The 21,419-nt window shown below is 35.3% G+C and overlaps 2 protein-coding genes across 3 annotated transcripts in view; one reads left to right on the plus strand and one right to left on the minus strand.

Annotated features, from left to right (window-relative positions):
• The window catches only part of LOC136848722 (uncharacterized), an 85,147-nt gene extending 66,880 nt beyond the window's left edge, over positions 1 to 18,267 (minus strand). Inside the window, exons 1-3 of the mRNA XM_067121244.1 lie at positions 18,133 to 18,267; positions 17,730 to 17,822; positions 9,484 to 9,599 (exon numbers count right to left, since the gene is read on the minus strand). The gene's annotated coding sequence lies outside the window, so the exon portion shown is untranslated. The remainder of the gene's footprint in view (positions 1 to 9,483; positions 9,600 to 17,729; positions 17,823 to 18,132) is intronic.
• A 2,479-nt stretch (positions 18,268 to 20,746) lies between these two features.
• The window catches only part of mAChR-A (muscarinic Acetylcholine Receptor, A-type), a 762,830-nt gene continuing 762,157 nt past the window's right edge, over positions 20,747 to 21,419 (plus strand). For both annotated transcript variants that reach the window (XM_067121249.1, XM_067121255.1), the window contains exon 1: positions 20,747 to 20,961. The gene's annotated coding sequence lies outside the window, so the exon portion shown is untranslated. The remainder of the gene's footprint in view (positions 20,962 to 21,419) is intronic.

Below are 21,419 nucleotides of genomic sequence, written 5' to 3' on the forward strand. Positions count from 1 at the left end.
AAATACTTTAAAAACTACTTAACTAACAGCAATAACCAAAAATAAAAACAGGGCAAAAAAAAAAATATCATTTAATAATTTAAGAAGAAAAGAATTAAAAGTACATGTGTAACATGTAAACAGTACTGCAAGTAGACATGAACTTGAAGCTATGTTGTAGGTTACGTGAACTCTACAGCTCTGCAGATTAACCTGTTTACTTGTAATTATGCTTATAAAAAGTAATGTAGGTTAAAGGTATGGGAAGTAACATAATCAATGTATATTTTTCAAATGAAGTAGAATCAACATTATCTTCATTCAACATAGTTAAAAAACTATTACATATACGTTATGTTCTTCCAGTTGAGCATCCTGCTACTAGGGGAAGATGCCTACTCATATGTCATCACTCAGCACTCTTAAGCTCAACTTTCAGTTGGCTATGGAAAGAAAGTCAATATGATCTTTCCAAATGAAATACATATTTAGGTGATAAAAATTCTTTTCTAATTGCACGGAATATTGAGTGATGCCCTTTGAGCTCTCTGGGTCTGTCTCATTGGTTAAGTATCACCTGTATGTCAGAGCAGATATGTTTTTGGGAATACTTGGTAAAGACGGTGTAAATCTTATGCCATGAATTAGCCTTAAAAGATCTTAGGTAGCAGTAGTTAGGCAATTTCATATGCTGTTTGACCATGTTCCTCAGCATTAATAATATTTTTTTGTTGTCTGTACTGTTATTTTTTTATGGGAAACCATATACTGTAGTAAATGCAGGACTGGTGTAGAGATTGACCCTCATTGTTTTTGTTAGGGTGTATGATTAATGATTACAGGAGAGATATGTGTAGTGAATGTGCTTTCTGGTCTAATGCAACCTCGGAAAGGTATGAATTCAAGCTTGATCAAATAGGGCAAAGGTGCCAAGTCAAGTGAACTGATTTCTTGGACCTTGAAGTTGGAGAGATAAGATGTAACTCCTGGTTCTTTGCCATTTGGCCCCTTTGCTCCCTGGGATCAAAAGAGTGATACTATTTTGAGGCCACCTCAGGTGCTTGAGGAGGTAAAACCAATTGCAATGGCATCCACCTAATCTTTCAGGGGCTTGATTCAGAAGGAAACTAGGAGTGTAGTGGCACTGAATAATCCTGATGGGTTCCGGCGCTTGGTCTTCAAGACCTAAATTTCATAATCAATCAATCAAACTAGGGGTGTAGTATCAGAAACGTTGTCTAGATTTTGTTCCTCTTCTTCCTCTTTGTTAAAGAGGAAAGAAGACAATATGATGATAGCTGATGTGCATGGAGCAAACAATGTATTCAGTGACTGTGGGAATGAAATAACAAAGCATGAATAATCTACAGGTGGAGGACATGAATTGCAAAGGTCCTCACAGAACTCCCACTACCAAAAAGCACAGCATTATACCTTCACATCATTAAGTCAGATTTATGTCATCCATATGATATGAATGGCATAGAGCTCAGAATAGGATACAGTATGCTTTTGGGGGGATGAGTCATATCGACTACCTGTGACACAATGAAAATGTGGGCCATCTAGCACCAGTTTCACAATGGGTAACTGCAAAATGGAACGTCCATGAAATACTGGATCACATAACTAACAGATCATCATGAACCAATGGTGCAATTCTAAAATTTATACTTCCCTAGAACATAAAGCCAGCGAAAAATGGGTAGTTACTACCCTTCTGATAAAAGTTGCTCTGAATAGCTAGATCCCAGGGACAAACTTTGCAAGACTTCATCATGCCTAGAGATCATCGTATGCCACCATATGCAACATGATCCTTCATGCTATAGACAGATTTACCAACCCTCTGAACAGCCAGATATCTGGGACTAACTTCCCGAGACTTTATCACTCAAAAGACCACAACAGCAAACCACTCCTTAAGCATCATCAAGTTGAGAGGCAGTTTCTCAACTTTGCAGGGAAGATGGGATTAGGATCATTACCTATTGGAGTTGGAGACAGACTGCTCAACAAAGGAAGACCATTTTGTCTCACATTGGAAGGGCTCATGTAAGGAAAAGGTAACGTGCTTCTCTATCAGACACAGCTGTTCTGAGGTGTCAGTCTCATTCCAAAAGAAAAGGAAACTGATGAAATCCAAGTTGCACTGCCATCAGTGAACCTCATTCAGTGCAATGTAGGCATTACTTAAGGTTCTTTGCAGCATCCCTTTGGCACTTTTACTGTACCTCCATTTATATTTTTTTTCATCTTTCTTTCCACCCTCTCCTAGCAACTGTTTCATAGTGCAACTGCAAAGTTTTCCTCCTGTGACGCCTTTAAAACCTTTTTACCCTCGGTTTCCTTTTCTGAGCTGAATGACCTCAAAAGTGCCAGCACTTGACCTTTGGCCTAAATTTTATATTCCATTCCATTCTAAGTTGCCAAACTGGGATGAACTCAGGAATGGCAAGTGTTCTTCTTCATTGCTGTTGAGGAAGAAAAGGCTTTAACCTTGTAGAAAGTGTGTCTGTTATGTCCCCCCCCCCACAGTAAGACGACAACTATGACACCTCTAAATAGTTATAGGATATGATTTTCTTTTCAAGGGTCTAGTAGTGGATCTGAAATCTGAATAATGTCAGTCTGGCATTGCCCAGTTTGTTGATAATATGGTTGTGAGCAGCTTGCATGGCCATGAAAGTGTCTTCAATGTCCTTCCATTTTCCCCTTTGTTATTTGGTTTCAGCAGTGGGTTAATGTCTAACGTTTATGTGGTGTCTATATACTGCAAGACATACATATTTACAAATACAGTAATACAGTTAGGAGTGATGACCAGAAAATCACCAGTTTCTGTTGAAAGCATCCTTCCAGTGAAGAGCAAGGCATACTACTAAGTCATGGCTTTATTGGACTTCACCTCCAAGATCCCTTTTTATTTAGTATGTCGACGTTCTCAATAAAAACTTCTAAAACTAAGGGTAATCTCCTCCCAGGAAAACTATTCATCATCATCCATCATCTGCCTTCTCACTTCTTGATGCTTAAGGTGAGGATTTGCAACAGGCCAGAAGACTTTCCCTCTTGACAGGGAAATCAACAACTTTACTATAACATTTCACTGACTCAGACTTCAAACCAATTGTTAGAAAGAAGAGACACAGGAGAAGAAATTACAGGAACCAGCCAATATGGAGTGAGGAACTGTGATTCTTGATAATCAACACAACATCTTCAAAATAGTAGTCAGGTCATAGTAGAGTAGTCATTACTCCACAGAAGGGTAAATGAGTTTATTTCAGAAAGGCTCAGGGAAAGTTAATTAACAGAAGATATGATCCCATTTGCAGTTACAACTTACAGTTAGAATTTTGTAGCAGGCTACAAATGCACTCAACAGTTCTTTGCAGTGTCCTTACAGCCCTCAATTGGATTTCTTACTGTTTCTTATTTTTCATCCCTTTAGTCTCTTTCACACCTAAGTGTCCAATATGAACTTCAACTTGCTCCAATTATCATCTCCAGTTCAAGAATACTGTAAATTCATTTTATGATTTCTATGATAGTCCAGAAAAACTTGTTTATCTCAGTGAATAATAATAATAATAATAATAATAATAATAATAATAATAATAATAATAATAATAATAATAATAATAATTACTAAGAAATTCAAAACCTTTCGAAAAATAGTTTGTATTACTATGTAAAAGACAAAAGCTTTTGTCTTTTACAGAGTAATACAGTAAATAAAAATCCACAATTCCTATATACAGTAGACTGTATTACTATGTAAAATACAAAAGCTATTGTCTTTTACAGAGTAATAGTCAATAAAAATCCACAGTTATATAGTAGACTGTATTACTATGTAAAAGACAAAAGCTATTGTCTTTTACAGAGTAATAGTCAATAAAAATCCAGTTATATAGTAGACTGTATTACTATGTAAAAGACAAAAGCTTTTGTATTTTACATAGTGATACAGTCTACTATATAATTGTGTATTTTTACTGCACAAAATAATAGCCTACTATTGCTGATAATAATAACCACAGCCCATTCACTGAGGGTTTTACCTGACAGCGTAAAAAGACCACAAGATTCCTTGCTGTGGTTCCTTAGGTTTATATGGCATTTCTAACCAGAATTCCCAGTATCAGAATAAAAGGAACAAGTAAGTACAAAATAATCCAAGATCAAGAGTGTTAAGTTTTACCTGATCACAGAAACAGAGGCCTCAATGGAAATTTATAACTAATGCCTTGCTAAAGATGGACACCAAAAAAGTTGTCTTTTATATATGCAATTTGGAATGAAATAAAGACTAAACATAATTATTATAAAGCATTATACCCATATCGTCAAAAATTACGGTAATATAAGTGTCGAGACTGCAAGTTCCGAAACACAGTCAAAAATAGCGGGAATCAAAGGAGATAAGATGACAGTTTTTACACTAGAGACGTGTTGAGAGAGTCTAGCCAGGAGTGGACGACGGTTGGTCTAAACGAAGGGATCGTTACCCTTAGTCTATCTTTGTTACAGACATGAAATATAAAGATACGGATAAGTATTCCGTTTACATGTATGAATAGACATTGCAAAATCGACTTCCTAAAGAAACAATATACTAAGGAAAACGACAGGAATCGCCCTTAGGCGCTGTTTGCTCTGGTCCAGGAAAGAAGCCTTTCATTTTTCGCTCTTCCAGCTAAACCCACAGTAGGACTGTAGATGTGGTTCCGAATCAAATGCCGTCCAGAGTGTAAAAAGAATAAATGTCAATTTGATTTCCATCGAGCAGGTCTTCGACCAAGTCAAATATCACGGGGCACATCTGTGGCTCACATCAGTGATCTTTTTTCCGAAGGCAATCCTTTTAGGGTTAATGGGACCGTGTTTTTGTGGAAGCTTTTCTGCAATTTGAAAATTCCTGTTTTGATATTTTTTTTAATATAGTGTCAATAAGTTATTATTATTTTTTTTTTTTTTTCTCTCTCTCTCTCTCTCTCTCTCTCTCTCTCTCTCTCTCTCTCTCTCTCTCTCTCTCTCTCTCTCTCTCTCTGAGCTACTATAGTTTCATTTTGTTTCACTTTGTTTCACTTTGTTTGGTTTTATGTACAGGCCTCCACAGGGATAATTCCCTCTCTGGCGGGCCCATGTACGTTTGCAAAATAAGGTGCTTCTTATATTTTATGATTGACTGTATGTTTATTAAATTGCACAGAAGGTTATTAGTCAAAGTCATGATCCGTATTATTTTTCACCTTTGACACATATTCTTTATATACTGTGCATTTATTGCCATCAAATGTTTTATGTTTAGTATCACTTTGGCCTTTCTTTACACAATTTTGACACTTGAAGATGCTGCTCGCACATTCATTTGATTTGTGATTTTCACCACATCTAGGGCAAGCTTGGTCATTTCTACAATTTGTTGAGCTATGACCAAATTCCTGACATTTATAGCATTGATAGGGCATGTAACAGTCGTATACTTTGCAACGGCTATACAGTGTACGCAATTTGTCACCTCTATCATAGCTAGCCTTTCGTATTTGTGGTGTGCCTTTGATGATATATAGTGTTTATATTTGTCATCTTTGGCTATCATTTCCTTTACAATTTTTAGGTCTTCATTTTCGGAAATGAGGTTACCTATCCATGGATTTTTCTTTACAGTGTTATCGGTAACGTCATCTTCATCCTTCGGGACATAAACTATTTTTATTTTTGGTTTAAGTTTACCCTTCTCATTGACTGATATATTGCCGATTTCCTGAATCTCCATTTTTGCCTTTTCTAAGCTTTTCCTTTCTGGAAATCTTTTAAATAAGTGTCCATCTCTTGTTGTTTTAACCTGCTCAACTGGTGCCGTTATTTTACTCATAATTTGTCTCTTGTCATTTGCTGCTGTGCTCTCTTCGTTTGTATATTTGATCAGAGACACTTTTTTTGTCTTTAGTGATTCAGCATAAGTTTTGTCCATGTTTGTTATTGTCTTTCCATCTTTATGAATATTGTTAATTTTGTTTTGGATTTCATCTATGTTGATCATTAAGTCACTAGTTTTCAGAGCCGAATTCTGAATCAACTTTGTAAATATCTCTGTGTTTTCTTTTATTTCTTCAAGTTCATCTTCAGTGAGTTTTTTGTGTGTTCCTTGTTTCAGGCCTCTTGCAGTTATTACAATTGTACAATATGTTATCACTACGAAGTATGGGTGTGTATCTGACCTCGATACCTGAGCATTCATAATGGAACCATGTGTCACGCATTTCACAGCAAGTTCCTTCATCATCAACTTCTCCAGAGCAATGTCCGCAGGTTGCTGACTCTCTCTCGATTTGGGTTGAATCATCCTTCTCCAGTATTTTCTTTAGAGTTCAATCTCTACGTACTGCTTCGATAATTATGAGATAATGTTCGTATGATAGTTTGATCTTCCCTTCACTTGATTTAATTTCTACAGCATTTATTTTCTCTTTTTCCTTCCTCTTCTTCGTATTCACTTTGAACATCGCGCAAGTCAGGCACTTTTACACAGAGCACTTCACAAACACGCCCTACCCGCATGATCGCTACTTGTACATGTATGATATCTACCGAGCTATTCGCAACCTACCAAAAATTAGGATGCTATCTACCAAACAACCCAATGAAAGCCTATGGCAATTACTTCCTCAAATTATATACAAAATATTTGATCCCCCAGGGGCTAGTACTAAACACGGCGAAAGAGTAGTCACTGTTTCGCTGTGATTAGTACTAGCCCCTGAGGGGTCAAATGTAGAAAATGGATGGTAGATATATTATAGTAGCGCCTCTCTCTCTCTCTCTCTCTCTCTCTCTCTCTCTCTCTCTCTCTCTCTCTCTCTCTTTGGACTTCTTTAGGAAACCAACTTCCTGTATGCAGACCCTGTAGTGATTGCGTATGACAGATAATAAAGTGAATTACTATGGTTTAGGCACTGGTAGTTCAAGAAATGTATTAAGTTTAGTCTCAAAGCGACTTAATATGTATGTTTTATTGAGCTACAGCACTGAAGGCGTATATACACCATCTATCCTATCCTAACTTATCCGGGGCTTAACAAAGATGTACAGAAATACTCTCTGCATTGAATTTCAAATTTCCAAAGATGAACTGCCCGAAATTATCGTTATACTTAGATCGTCTCTAATTTCTCAAAGAGAATTATGACTTGGCACACCAACTCGCATTTTCTCGTTCTCACAGATCTGGACGTAAAATCAAGTTGATGTCAGTTCTAAATAAAATACACTGGTTTAATCTTTTTTAGCGAATAGCGTAAACCTCCTATTATTATTCTAGTTTCCATATTTGTTTGTATCTTATTCTGTCAGTTATATGAAACGTCGTTTATTTGCTGATAGAGTCAAAAAGATTTGTGGGATTTTTCGTAAAAACGTTTATAACCTAACATTAAGAACATTTTTTTAGCTCTCTCTCTCTCTCTCTCTCTCTCTCTCTCTCTCTCTCTCTCTCTCTCTCTCTCTCTCTCTCTCTCTCAGCGGAATCCGCGTTTATACTGAATTTGTGTAAGCGGAAATGCAATCGACTAATCAAATCGTTGATGATTTAGAAGGCATTAAGTCAGCTTCTATAAAGTGGTTGTTATCAATAACAATAAAATTAAAACAAGTCGAACGTTGTTCTGAGGCATATGCAACATTCAGGAATACATTTCTTAGCTAATTTGTATGCTCAGTTAAAATCACGAAAAACATAGCATATGGAATGCAGAGCATGCTTACTAGTCCAATTATTCAGTTGTGTATCCATGGTATTTGCTGTACCAGTTTTGGAATGTTGCCGAAAATTAAAATTTTCACTCCTCCCAAATCCTGCAAGCAGCTTTTTCCATTTTCCTCCAACAGAAGTGATTGCTCAATGCCGCCCTTGAGAGCATTACCTCTCCGCCTCCATAATACTTCGGTCTTTCCTTCGTCAGAGCTGCGGCTGCACCCTCTGACGCAATTGTCTCAACGACTTTGGACCGACCACTTCGCCACCCACGTGGGCCCACTCGCTTTTAGAAAGGAGACATTACTTAGGTTTTTCACTGTTTCTTCTTCAGAGTTTGAAATCTGTATATTTGCTTGCTCGTGGAGATCCTTTAGGGGCTTGTGAATCTTATCTGTTTATTGTTTCGCGTGTTAAGTCTAGTTTTCTTTTTATTTAAAGCTGGGAAAGCCTAGTTGTCAAAGCTCCTTATTTGGTTTTCTTCCCCCTCTGCTTGTCGTTGCCTTTTCAGACTCATTAGGCACTAACTGAGAGAGAGAGAGAGAGAGAGAGAGAGAGAGAGAGAGAGAGAGAGATACAATGCAAGTGAGCGCCCGTGTAACCGATTTCATTTCCTGAAACAGTCGCTGACTGCCTCCGCCGGTCAGTGTTGGCCGCAGAGGAACAATCCTTCCTTACCCCTCCCAACACCATATTCGACAACACATCTTTAATTCTCTCTCTCTCTCTCTCTCTCTCTCTCTCTCTCTCTCTCTCTCTCTTATTACTTGATACGCAAATATTTCTTTCGTCGATCACATTTACGCTTTTTCAAGAATTTAGCAAAATGATGAGCGATCACTTTGATACTTATTACCTTTCCTTCCTCACGGAATGTGCAACAATTGACTGGCAAAAAATTGATGTCATTAATTTAACCTTCCGTGATAAGTGTTTCCACCTTTAGTGTGTATATCGAAGGATTTTACTTCTGACGAGCTCATTCTGAACTACTTTAAACTACCTAAGGCGAAACAGAATAACTAGCAGGATCGTCATAAACAAAAACATCCCATTAAACTCTCCAGGGATCTCGTGTTCAGTAGACTGACACAGGCTGACAGTCCCCCATCGGATATGAAAATGAATCAAATATATGATTATGACTGGTTACAAACCAGGGGACTTTCAGCAGTTTCCAGCAATCAGGGCATTGGCTGTAAAGCTTTCCGGTGAATTAAATATTCAATTAAAAGTGTCAGGAATTCCTCTGCAATTCCAAAAGCTAAGTTTTGCAATAAGATACCGCCTCAGCAGCTCGACCAAACCACAGGCTTTCAAAATAAACCTGATGATGTAGTCTTTCCAGAACCTGATACCAGTAATTTATATCTCCAATACACTAGGTTTTTGAAAAATGATAGGCTTGGTGTGTTTCCCATAACTATACAAGACCATTCAGTAGGGCTATAAAAATATAAGAGTAAACGCGATCTCCTCAAATAATAAAAATGAACAAAACAAGAAAACTCGGTACAACAGGGGTAATATTTGTTTGCGCTTTTCACCCTAAAAAATTTATTCTTGGTCTCTAACTTCATCCTTAGTTATTTGTTCAACAGAAGATAACCTGGACAAAAGCAACAAAAAATACTGTTTATAAAGATAAAGGCAAATGCTTAAACTAATGTACAGGTGCGTGTGTCAAACCTGGAATAAAGGACGCAGGTGGAGCTAAGTAACAAAAGCTATTGAAGACTTACCTCTTGAGCTGCGAATAATAAGACTCCACAAAGGAGATTGATGACAGCAAGGTCTAGAGATGACAGTGTGGACCATCAAGACGTCTAGTCTCATAGCACCTGAGTTCGTCAGTAGCCTGTGAGAGGGAAGAGATTAATTCATGGTTAAAAGAACGCTGGCTGGAGATTGTACATTACGCTTGACTGACAAAAGTCATGAATAAATAACAATTACACAAAATCTAATAGGTAGAGTTAGTCTAGTGTGTTGAACGTTCCATTCTTTCAGTTTTGCCTTGCTTAATTTACTGGATAGCCCAAGCTGCTATTCGTACCTTAATGGCATCAAATACCACATTGGGTTGCATTACACAGGTTGATTATTACAAGTATTCAATTTTTATTATAATGTAATCAATTTTTCTGTATATTTTCCTACATATGGCAATATAATTTGAGGACATTTTCCGAGTGTGTTCATATTTTGTGCTTGTTCCATAAGACTTTACGGTCTAATCATGAATAATAATAAAATGCTTTTGGTAACCAATGCTATAAGCGAAATGTTCTGTATACTATACTGAGGTTACTTTTTATAGCCGTATTTCTCTTCATAGTCATATTGGTCTACATAAAACTGTCAGCCACTTCAAATTAATTAAAACTCATGGCTCTGAAAAATTTTTTTCGGTACTTATCATTTTAAGCCAACAATAGCAGTTAAACGAAAACAAGGAATTAATTACTTCGAGACAGAAAATCCAATAACGAATCTTTGATAGAATTGCTACTTTTACGCAAAAGAGACCTTGTTCCTATACGATGTTGTGCTTTAACTCGTAAACAATTAAATGGAACCTTTGAGGATTAGTAAATAGTAATTTCATAGGCTATATGATTTTAGGACTAATTCCTTAAATATGTTAAAAGGTATGGTTTGTTAGCATATTCTGTAAAAGACATGCTTTCATCAAATGCTGCTTATTCACGTTCAGTTATTGGGCGTTGATGCCTTTCGTCGCTGTCACAAACAGTTACTATGAATCAACCAGCCCATCAGTCAATCATTGTCACATTAGCGCTGGGCAGCGAAAGGTTGCCCCTTTTTTTTTTAGCCACAGAAAATATCTCAAAAGGCCCCAAAAACCCATTTCTGTCATTTGGGAAAACCATTGACGTTATAAATCTTTAATTCATCTGTTAAATCCAAACGTTGTCACTAACTTTTAAAACTGAAAATTATTAGAACTTTTTCTCTGCTCTTACTGATTGTGAATCCAAGAATTCACCTCCGTGTGGATATGGCAGATCGTCTTGACAGTTAATGGATTTTTATCTTTCATTACATAGTATCCTAAACTCACGGTAGAAGGGATTTCTCCGATATCCAGTTAAATAGCTGCTAGTAAGCAGTAACCGCAGGGAAAAGAAATCTGCCTTTACCCAGCAATTCAAATTTAAATGTCTTGAGAACAATCGCTGTTCTCGCGCTTATTAGTTAAGCTTCATACTGCCTTTCAACCTTTGGTAATATTATGTCGTATAAAGATTTATAGTATTACGCAAAAGTGTCGTAAGAGATAGTAATACTGCTGAATTTTTACTATAAAGTACGTAAGTGAACCATTTTATTATCCTTAAAATTTTTTATTAAAGAACACCATTCCTTGGGAAAGCTACATCGGTTTGAATTTCATAATTCTAACACTTATTTTGCCCAATCTACCTTGTGGTCAAAGGTATTTCTATCAAGTTAAAATAAAACGAAGGTAACATGTACTTTTCGCAGTGACTAACAATACACAAACCCAAAATAGCAATCGCGGCTACCACTTAATACTGAGCTGGCTGTTGATGCATTGTTCTCCCCACCAAGAAATTCCAACATTTAAATTACCCTGTTAACTACCAGTTTTAGGGACAAACACCGTTCGAGACCTCTGAACATTTTATGAATTAGGTATAAAGTTATCATTCACCATCCATTCATTTTAAAGGCTTAAGAGACCCGCGCAAATTTGTAGTATCAGGCACACGACATTCGTTTGTAATTTTCAATTTCATTTATTAACACCAGTACTTAAGATGGCTGCAACAAGGGTAGATTGATTTTTAGATTTTAGGCATACATGACAAGCACTGGGTCAGCTATGTCCATTCGGAGTTCAAAATCAAACAATTTAGCTAAAATTCATTATAACTATAGATAAAAAATGTACCAAAAATATATACTTTAATACGAATTAATCTAATTTCTAAAATCTGAGTAAATTCTGAAATAAAAACCGGTTTATATTTATCGCTTATGAAGTACCTCACTAATGGACCTGCCAGAGTGAAGTACTGTAGCTCTCCTTCTTGGGTAAAAACTAGGCAGTCGGTCATTGATTTTGACTTCAATACCAAAGATAATTGTAGGAAGAATGTGTGTATATTTTTATTGTGTTCTTATATATATACGATATGTTGTACTAGGAATGATTTAAATATGATTGCAAATGACATCATAAGGTTACTTCAATATCAATAATAACAGGAGAGATTTATATTTAATACACGGTAACAGAATAAAGAATTATTACGTTTCCTTTTTAGAAAAATTAGAATTTTGAAATATGAGAACATTAACTTTAATTAGTTAATTTTTTATATATATTTTTTATCTTTTACGTAAAATGAATAGGTTGTAAAAGTTTCTAATTGTAAAAAACTTTTTTGTTTATGTATAACTTTTACTACGTAAATCTACTATTATGTATCTCAAGATTGTAAGCCTTTAAATAAAAAATAAAAAAATAGAAAAAATAAAAAATTGGCTGTAGCAAAGAGTCTGTGTCAAAACTAATACTTAATCAAGACTTCTGTGTAGCTCTTCTGTATATGTTAGGCTATAAGTACTTTTTATTTCTTTGTCTTTCATAAAGATCAAAACATTCATATTCCCGGGGAACAAGATCTCTGCGATAATACAACTGAACGGTCAAACCATCGGTCATTATCTATTTGATATTCACTCCATAAGTTTCATATTTAGGTTATTAGACGATAAATTATGGAAAATCAGTTTTATATTATGGCTAAGGACATTAACTCAAGACATTTACGTTTTATAAAAAAATTTTACAAAACAATCCGTGTACTAGACAGAAATTCTAGTGTCATCAAGGTTTGTATGTCTGGTTTGCCTTCAGTTTCAGGCTAAAAACTCCAATATGATTCTCCCCCACTTACATATAAATCGAGTCTTCTTTGAAGACCAGAACACTACTTTTGAAGTCCGAGTATTCTTTATTTCATCATTGTATTTGATACTAACAATACACAAACCCAAAATAGCAATCGCGGCTATCCACTTAATACTGAGCTGGCTGTTGATGCATTGTTCTCCCACCAAGAAATTCCAACATTTAAATTACCCTGTTAACTACCAGTTTTAGGGACAAACACCGTTCGAGACCTCTGAACATTTTATGAATTAGGTATAAAGTTATCATTCACCACCCATTCATTTTAAAGGCTTAAGAGACCCGCGCAAATTTGTAGTATCCAGGCACACGACATTCGTTTGTAATTTTCAATTTCATTTATTAACACCAGTACTTAAGATGGCTGCAACAAGGGTAGATTGATTTTTAGATTTTAGGCATACATGACAAGCACTGGGTCAGCTATGTCCATTCGAGTTCAAAATCAAACAATTTAGCTAAAATTCATTATAACTATAGATAAAAATGTACCAAAAATATATACTTTAATACGAATTAATCTAATTTCTAAAATCTGAGTAAATTCTGAAATAAAACCGGTTTATATTTATCGCTTATGAAGTACCTCACTAATGGACCTGCCAGAGTGAAGTACTGTAGCTCTCCTTCTTGGGTAAAAACTAGGCAGTCGGTCATTGATTTTGACTTCAATACCAAAGATAATTGTAGGAAGAATGTGTGTATATTTTTATTGTGTTCTTATATATATACGATATGTTGTACTAGGAATGATTTAAATATGATTGCAAATGACATCATAAGGTTACTTCAATATCAATAATAACAGGAGAGATTTATATTTAATACACGGTAACAGAATAAAGAATTATTACGTTTCCTTTTAGAAAAATTAGAATTTTGAAATATGAGAACATTAACTTTAATTAGTTAATTTTTTTATATATATTTTTTATCTTTTACGTAAAATGAATAGGTTGTAAAAGTTTCTAATTGTAAAAAACCTTTTTGTTTATGTATAACTTTTACTACGTAAATCTACTATTATGTATCTCAAGATTGTAAGCCTTTAAATAAAAAATAAAAAAATAGAAAAAATAAAAAATTGGCTGTAGCAAAGAGTCTGTCAAAACTAATACTTAATCAAGACTTCTGTGTAGCTCTTCTGTATATGTTAGGCTATAAGTACTTTTTATTTCTTTGTCTTTCATAAAGATCAAAACATTCATATTCCCGGGGAACAAGATCTCTGCGATAATACAACTGAACGGTCAAACCATCGGTCATTATCTATTTGATATTCACTCCATAAGTTTCATATTTAGGGTTATTAGACGATAAATTATGGAAAATCAGTTTTATATTATGGCTAAGGACATTAACTCAAGACATTTACGTTTTATAAAAAAAATTTTACAAAACAATCCGTGTACTAGACAGAAATTCTAGTGTCATCAAGGTTTGTATGTCTGGTTTGCCTTCAGTTTCAGGCTAAAAACTCCAATATGATTCTCCCCCACTTACATATAAATCGAGTCTTCTTTGAAGACCAGAACACTACTTTTGAAGTCCGAGTATTCTTTATTTCATCATTGTATTTGATACTAACAATACACAAACCCAAAATAGCAATCGCGGCTATCCACTTAATACTGAGCTGGCTGTTGATGCATTGTTCTCCCCACCAAGAAATTCCAACATTTAAATTACCCTGTTAACTACCAGTTTTAGGGACAAACACCGTTCGAGACCTCTGAACATTTTATGAATTAGGTATAAAGTTATCATTCACCACCCATTCATTTTAAAGGCTTAAGAGACCCGCGCAAATTTGTAGTATCCAGGCACACGACATTCGTTTGTAATTTTCAATTTCATTTATTAACACCAGTACTTAAGATGGCTGCAACAAGGGTAGATTGATTTTTAGATTTTAGGCATACATGACAAGCACTGGGTCAGCTATGTCCATTCGGAGTTCAAAATCAAACAATTTAGCTAAAATTCATTATAACTATAGATAAAAAATGTACCAAAAATATATACTTTAATACGAATTAATCTAATTTCTAAAATCTGAGTAAATTCTGAAATAAAAACCGGTTTATATTTATCGCTTATGAAGTACCTCACTAATGGACCTGCCAGAGTGAGGTACTGTAGCTCTCCTTTCTTGGGTAAAAACTAGGCAGTCGGTCATTGATTTTGACTTCAATACCAAAGATAATTGTAAGAAGAATGTGTGTATATTTTTGTGTTCTTATATATATACGATATGGTGTACTAGGAATGATTTGAATATGATTGCAAATGATATAAGGTTACTTCAATATCAATAATAACAGGAGAGATTTATATTTAATACACGGTAACAGAATAAAGAATTATTACGGTTCATTTTTAGAAAAATTAGAATTTTGAAATATGAGAACATTAACTTTTAGTTAATTTTTTATATATATTTTTTTATCTTTTACGTAAAATGAATAGGTTGTAAAAGTTTCTAATTGTAAAAAACTTTTTTGTTTATGTATAACTTTTACTACGTAAATCTACTATTATGTATCTCAAGATTGTAAGCCTTTAAATAAAAAAAAAAATAGAAAAAATAAAAAATTGGCTGTAGCAAAGAGTCTGTGTCAAAACTAATACTTAATCAAGACTTCTGTGTAGCTCTTCTGTATATGTTAGGCTATAAGTACTTTTTATTTCTTTGTCTTTCATAAAGATCAAAACATTCATATTCCCGGGGAACAAGATCTCTGCGATAATACAACTGAACGGTCAAACCATCGGTCATTATCTATTTGATATTCACTCCATAAGTTTCATATTTAGGGTTATTAGACGATAAATTATGGAAAATCAGTTTTATATTATGGCTAAGGACATTAACTCAAGACATTTACGTTTTATAAAAAAAATTTTACAAAACAATCCGTGTACTAGACAGAAATCCTAGTGTCATCAAGGTTTGTATGTCTGGTTTGCCTTCAGTTTCAGGCTAAAAACTCCAATATGATTCTCCCCCACTTACATATAAATCGAGTCTTCTTTGAAGACCAGAACACTACTTTTGAAGTCCGAGTATTCTTTCATAATTGTATTTGATACTTTGGACCTATAACCAGATGTGTACTTGATACTTTGGACCTGTAACCAGATGTGTATTTGATACTTTGGACCTGTAACCAGATGTGTATTTGATACTTTGGACCTGTAACCAGATGTGTATTTGATACTTTGGACCTATAACCAGATGTGTATTTGATACTTTGGACCTGTAACCAGATGTGTATTTGATACTTTGGACCTGTAACCAGATGTGTATTTGATACTTTGGACCTGTAACCAGATGTGTATTTGATACTTTGGACCTGTAACCAGATGTGTATTTGATACTTTGGACCTGTAACCAGATGTGTATTTGATACTTTGGACCTATAACCAGATGTGTATTTGATACTTTGGACCTATAACCAGATGTGTATTTGATACTTTTGACCTATAACCAGATGTGCATTTGATACTTTGGACCTATAACCAAATGTGCATTTGATACTTTAGACCTATAACCAAATGTGCATTTGATACTTTGGACTTATAACCAGATGTGCATTTGATACCTTGGACCTATAACCAAATGTCCATATGATACTTTGGACCTATAACCAAATGTCCATGTGATACTTTGGACCCATAACCAAATGTGCATTTGATACTTTGGACCCATAACCAAATGTGCATTTGATACTTTGGACCTATAACCAAATGTGCATTTGATACTTTGGACCTATAACCAAATGTGCATTTGATACTTTGGACCTATAACCAAATGTGCATTTGATACTTTGGACCTATAACCAAATGTGCATTTGATACTTTGGACCTATAACCAAATGTGCATTTGATACTTTGGACCTATAACCAAATGTGCATTTGATACTTTGGACCTATAACCAAATGTGCATTTGATACTTTGGACCTATAACCAAATGATATGTGCATTTGATACTTTGGACCTATAACCAAATGTGCATTTGATACTTTGGACCTATAACCAAATGTGCATTTGATACTTTGGACCTATAACCAAATGTGCATTTGATACTTTGGACCTATAACCAAATGTGCATTTGATACTTTGGACCTATAACGAAATGTGCATTTGATACTTTGGACCTATAACCAAATGTGCATTTGATACTTTGGACCTATAACCAAATGTGTATTTGATACTTTGGACCTATAACCAGATATGTATTTGATACTTTAGACCTATAACCAGATGTGTATTTGATACTTTGGACCTATAACCAGATGTGTATTTGATACTTTAGACATATAACCAGATGAACAAGTCACACAAAAACCAACTAATTAATTCCTAATCACCAGAACCAGTCCCTAATCCCCACAGCTATATTAATCCCTAATTATCAAACCAAGTTATTAATCTCTATTCACCACAATCCTTAATTACCACAACCACCAAATAACTAATCCTTAATCACCACAATCAAATCAACCCAATGATTAAGCACTAATCACCACAACTAAATCCCTAATCACAAATCAACACCACAGCGTTAATCCCTAATCACCACGGCAACTAATTAATGAATCCCTAGTCACCACAGCAACCAACTAATGAATCCCTAGTTACTACAGCAACCAACTAATGAAACCCTTGTCACCACAGCAACCAACAAAACCCATTACCTACTGAATCCATCACAATTTTTAAGGAACTCAAAAAAGACTGAAGCAGATTCAGTATAACTATAATTTAATTTTCACCTTTAGAAACCGTGGCAACGTCATAATATATAGCATAGTGGACAAAGATTGGAACAAAGTAATCAAATAATCTCAAATTAAATTATCACAACTAATCATTGAAGCTTTGGAGGATAAATTTACCATTAAAGTTCCTTCAGTAGTCTTCTTCCCAGCTTGTTCCCATTTTTATATGGGGTCGCCGTGCATAACATATGTTAATCACAAACACCAAAGCACAGATACTAAAAGTAACGTAAGCACCTTTGTCAGTAAAGCCAAGAAAGTTTCACTAGTTGAAATCTAAAGTGGTCTCGCATCAGAGTCCGGAATACCGTTCACCATGGCAGAATTTACCTGTAATAGAAGTTTAGCTGTAACAGAATCATCGAAATTTAAGTCAAAGTACACTTGCACGAAGTTTTCTATGTTCTGAAGTACATTCTTGACACCAACTAAAATGCAGATTTGGTGCGTACTATACTAAATATGCAGTGGTTAAACTTAACCTATAACAAAGAATGAATTTATGAACCTATCACTCTAGGCTTTATATTTAAAAGTTCTGACACAAACCTTTAAATGAATAAACGCTTAAGACTAGAGTAGCTGAACAGTTTAAGCTTATATACATGATAAAACCTCAACCAAAGACAGCGGCACTTACCATCTGAGCCATTAGCGATTAGTTTTTGTAATTGAACTCCCATGAACTTAGTAAGTCAATAGACCACTGCGCAAGCCATGGGAGGGGGTGGACGTAAAAAACAAATATGCAAGATTTGGTGGAGCTGAAGTGTAGAACCACCAACTGCAGGGCGTAAGACTATTCATCAGCCTTCCTGGAGGATCTGTGTAACATCGACAGCAATCAGGAACTCTGGCCGCACAACTCCTGAAATTAGGGTTACAATTAGTACTAAGCATAACATTCATGACAGTCTAGGCAATCAAGAGATTTGAGAACGTAAAATTTTAAACATTGACTGATGCCTTTTAGTTTAAGAAGATAATGTTAACTAACTTTCTGCAGAATATCCAGGTGTTAAATATTTTTAAGAAAAAGTACAGATTTAGTCATGTCTAATAACATTACATACCCAAAAGACTAACTCAAGTGAGAATAAACTTATGACTCAAATTTTCCAACGGATTTGAAGCGCGTATTTCCCTAGCCAACGTCAAACAGCTAGATCGAAGGTGCCACACTGCAGATCAGACGATGATATCAACCATTCTGGAGAGAACTAGAACTTAGGTCACTTAAAAAGTTCCCTCTTATCACCAAAACAAAAATACACCCTACTTCAACGATCGATAAATATGCCACGACGCTTGCTACAGTCAATTTTCTTTCGCCCCCAAGCCCAAGGACGATGGACTCGGGAAGTGCTTGCTTTTGGTTTAGTATGATCAAGGACGACTGTTAAGTTGAATAAGTAAAAGCGTCATGCATCTATTGAGTATAGGGTATTTTTGTCTCGTTTTGTTTCCGTTTCATGTGCGACATTGAGTAGCGAAAGCAGTCCAGCTTTTCATTCACTTGTTGAAATTACTGGTACAGAGTTACTTTAGAAAGTGCCTTTTGCTGAATATTTCTCTCGACAGCCAAAGCTGGTTGGATATCGTTATCACCAACCATACTTCACAGATCACAAATATTAACATACCTGCGAATTCAGTTGTGAAACACACGCACACACATACATACATATATACATATACATTATATATATATATATATATATATATATATATGTATGTATATATATATATTATATATATATATATATATATATATATATATATATATATATATATATAGAGAGAGAGAGAGAGAGAGAGAGAGAGAGAGAGAGAGAGAGAGAGAGAGAGAGAGAGAGAGAGAGAGAGAGAGAGATCTGCATGGAAACAATACATTCCATTTAGAAGGGTGCCTTACCTCATACTTCAAGTTATTGACTAATGATCAGATGAATTATAACAATTTTCAAGTGCCAAAGGTTACGGGTCAGCCAGCTTAAGCTTAGGGGTGTAGTCTGGGCCCGCAGAAAACAAGAAAAGGAAAAGGGGAGAAAGAGAGGTGGGACTTCAACACTAAGGAAGCGATAGACTGCCTCTTAAATTTAGACAGGTTATAAGTCAGGAAAAATAGTGGAAGAGAGAAATACTGATGGATTCCATAAAACTTAGTTACTTGGTACAGAAGTGAAGGGAGATGGTACGTAACATTATCAGTTCACAGTAAAGTAGATATGCTAAATGCAGATCAATATTTGCAGTAGTCTGTGAACCAACGTAAGTGAATCGGTGTTCATGAACTTTTCTCTTAATAAATTAATGCAAGGATCATTCCTACATTCTCATAGTTTTTTGCATGGGATCTTTAACATTGTAATGCAATATATGCCTTATTTATTAGCAAGAAAAACTGCCATTCAGTCGTTTAAGTTTCGAAGCCTCTTGCTGAACAAAACGCAAAACCTCTGCCACGTTTGTCCTCCTTAATTTACGTACACAGACATTTTGTGACCGATTACTTTAAATCTAATCTCCGAACTTTAGTTTGAGGATCATGTAAACGCCAAAAGATTAAAATAAAAGCAAAACTATTAACCTTTAAGGAGAATAATTTTGTGTGAACTTTACTCTATTAATTACTTTTACTTATTCCCATTAATAAAGGGGAATTACCAACTGGACTTTTCATTCAAGCCATGAGCTTACCTACTGTAAGTTACTTAACGACACACTCTATGCTTAAGGTAACATAGCAAGTATGACATAGTGAGCGAAAATTGAAATGTAAGGTAAGATATGCGTGTAATTTTGTCTCTCGAGATTCCTCGAAACTTGTTTTTTGTCACCTTTAGGGGTGAAAGGTTGGGTTACTTTGATAGCTGTTCCAGCTTGCCAGATTAGTGGGAGGATTTATGCAAACTCGTCATCTGTTGAATTCCGACCTTGTATTTTGCAGCAGTTAAGTCGTGTTAAGATAACTAGTAGGTAACTATATAGCGAATACTACTGTGGATTAAATAAAGCTAACACTTTTACAGTTACGATTGCCGCGTTTTCCCTCGAGGAAAATAAGGATAAAAGTTATTTAATGTTTAGTGTAGAAATTATTCTTCACATTTGTCTCATGTTTTATCATGATGTTACCTTCCTGACTCCTTAATGACAAGGGAGAATAGTCAGCACGTGCCGTAATTCTGTAGTTGGACCAACTCTTGGGCGATTAATTACATCCCTTGAGGTGAACTTTGTGAAGTTCCTTCAATGGCGTCAGTTCTGTAGTTGCCATCGTGCAAGTGATAGTGTTCCCGCGAGTTGACATTCTAATTCATCGCAAACCCTCAGTACTTCCCATGCAAACGCTGTAGGACGGTCAAAAACTTTTTGGCATTATGTAACAAAAGGATGTATTAATCCATGTGCATGTATTCTGAATCACGAATCCTGGAGGCCAAAGGCGGTTTGTGGAAACTAGAAGGTAGGCCTATTGGTTATTTAGTCTCGGTACGATTTTATACCATATCCATTCGACCTCACGTGACAAAGGTGAAAAATAAGTAAGGTGTGGAATCATTCTTAAGAGAAATTACAAGAATTGTTCTATTACTGTCATCTTGTGATGCGATAACAACAAGTGCACCAAAAGTGCCTACGTTTTCACACAGGTCTAGGCGTAGGTTTACGTAAACCGTATTTTTTTTTTTATTGTACTTAAGGGATCAGTCGGTATGTATTCAAATGAAGTACAGGACGTATTATCACATTTGCATAAATATAAATTAGAACTTTTTACAGCCTGTTTCAGTTGTCGACTTCTCAAGATTAGCCTTAGCCTCAGGCTAGTATTGGCCTGCATGATATAGCCTAGACCTAGCCCAACCTATGTCAAAACTGACACCTGTTATTCTCCAACTGTGTCAGTAAGTATTTGTCTAT

This window comes from Macrobrachium rosenbergii, chromosome 19 (genome assembly GCF_040412425.1).
Source record: "Macrobrachium rosenbergii isolate ZJJX-2024 chromosome 19, ASM4041242v1, whole genome shotgun sequence".
NCBI classification, from domain to species: Eukaryota; Metazoa; Arthropoda; class Malacostraca; order Decapoda; family Palaemonidae; genus Macrobrachium; species Macrobrachium rosenbergii.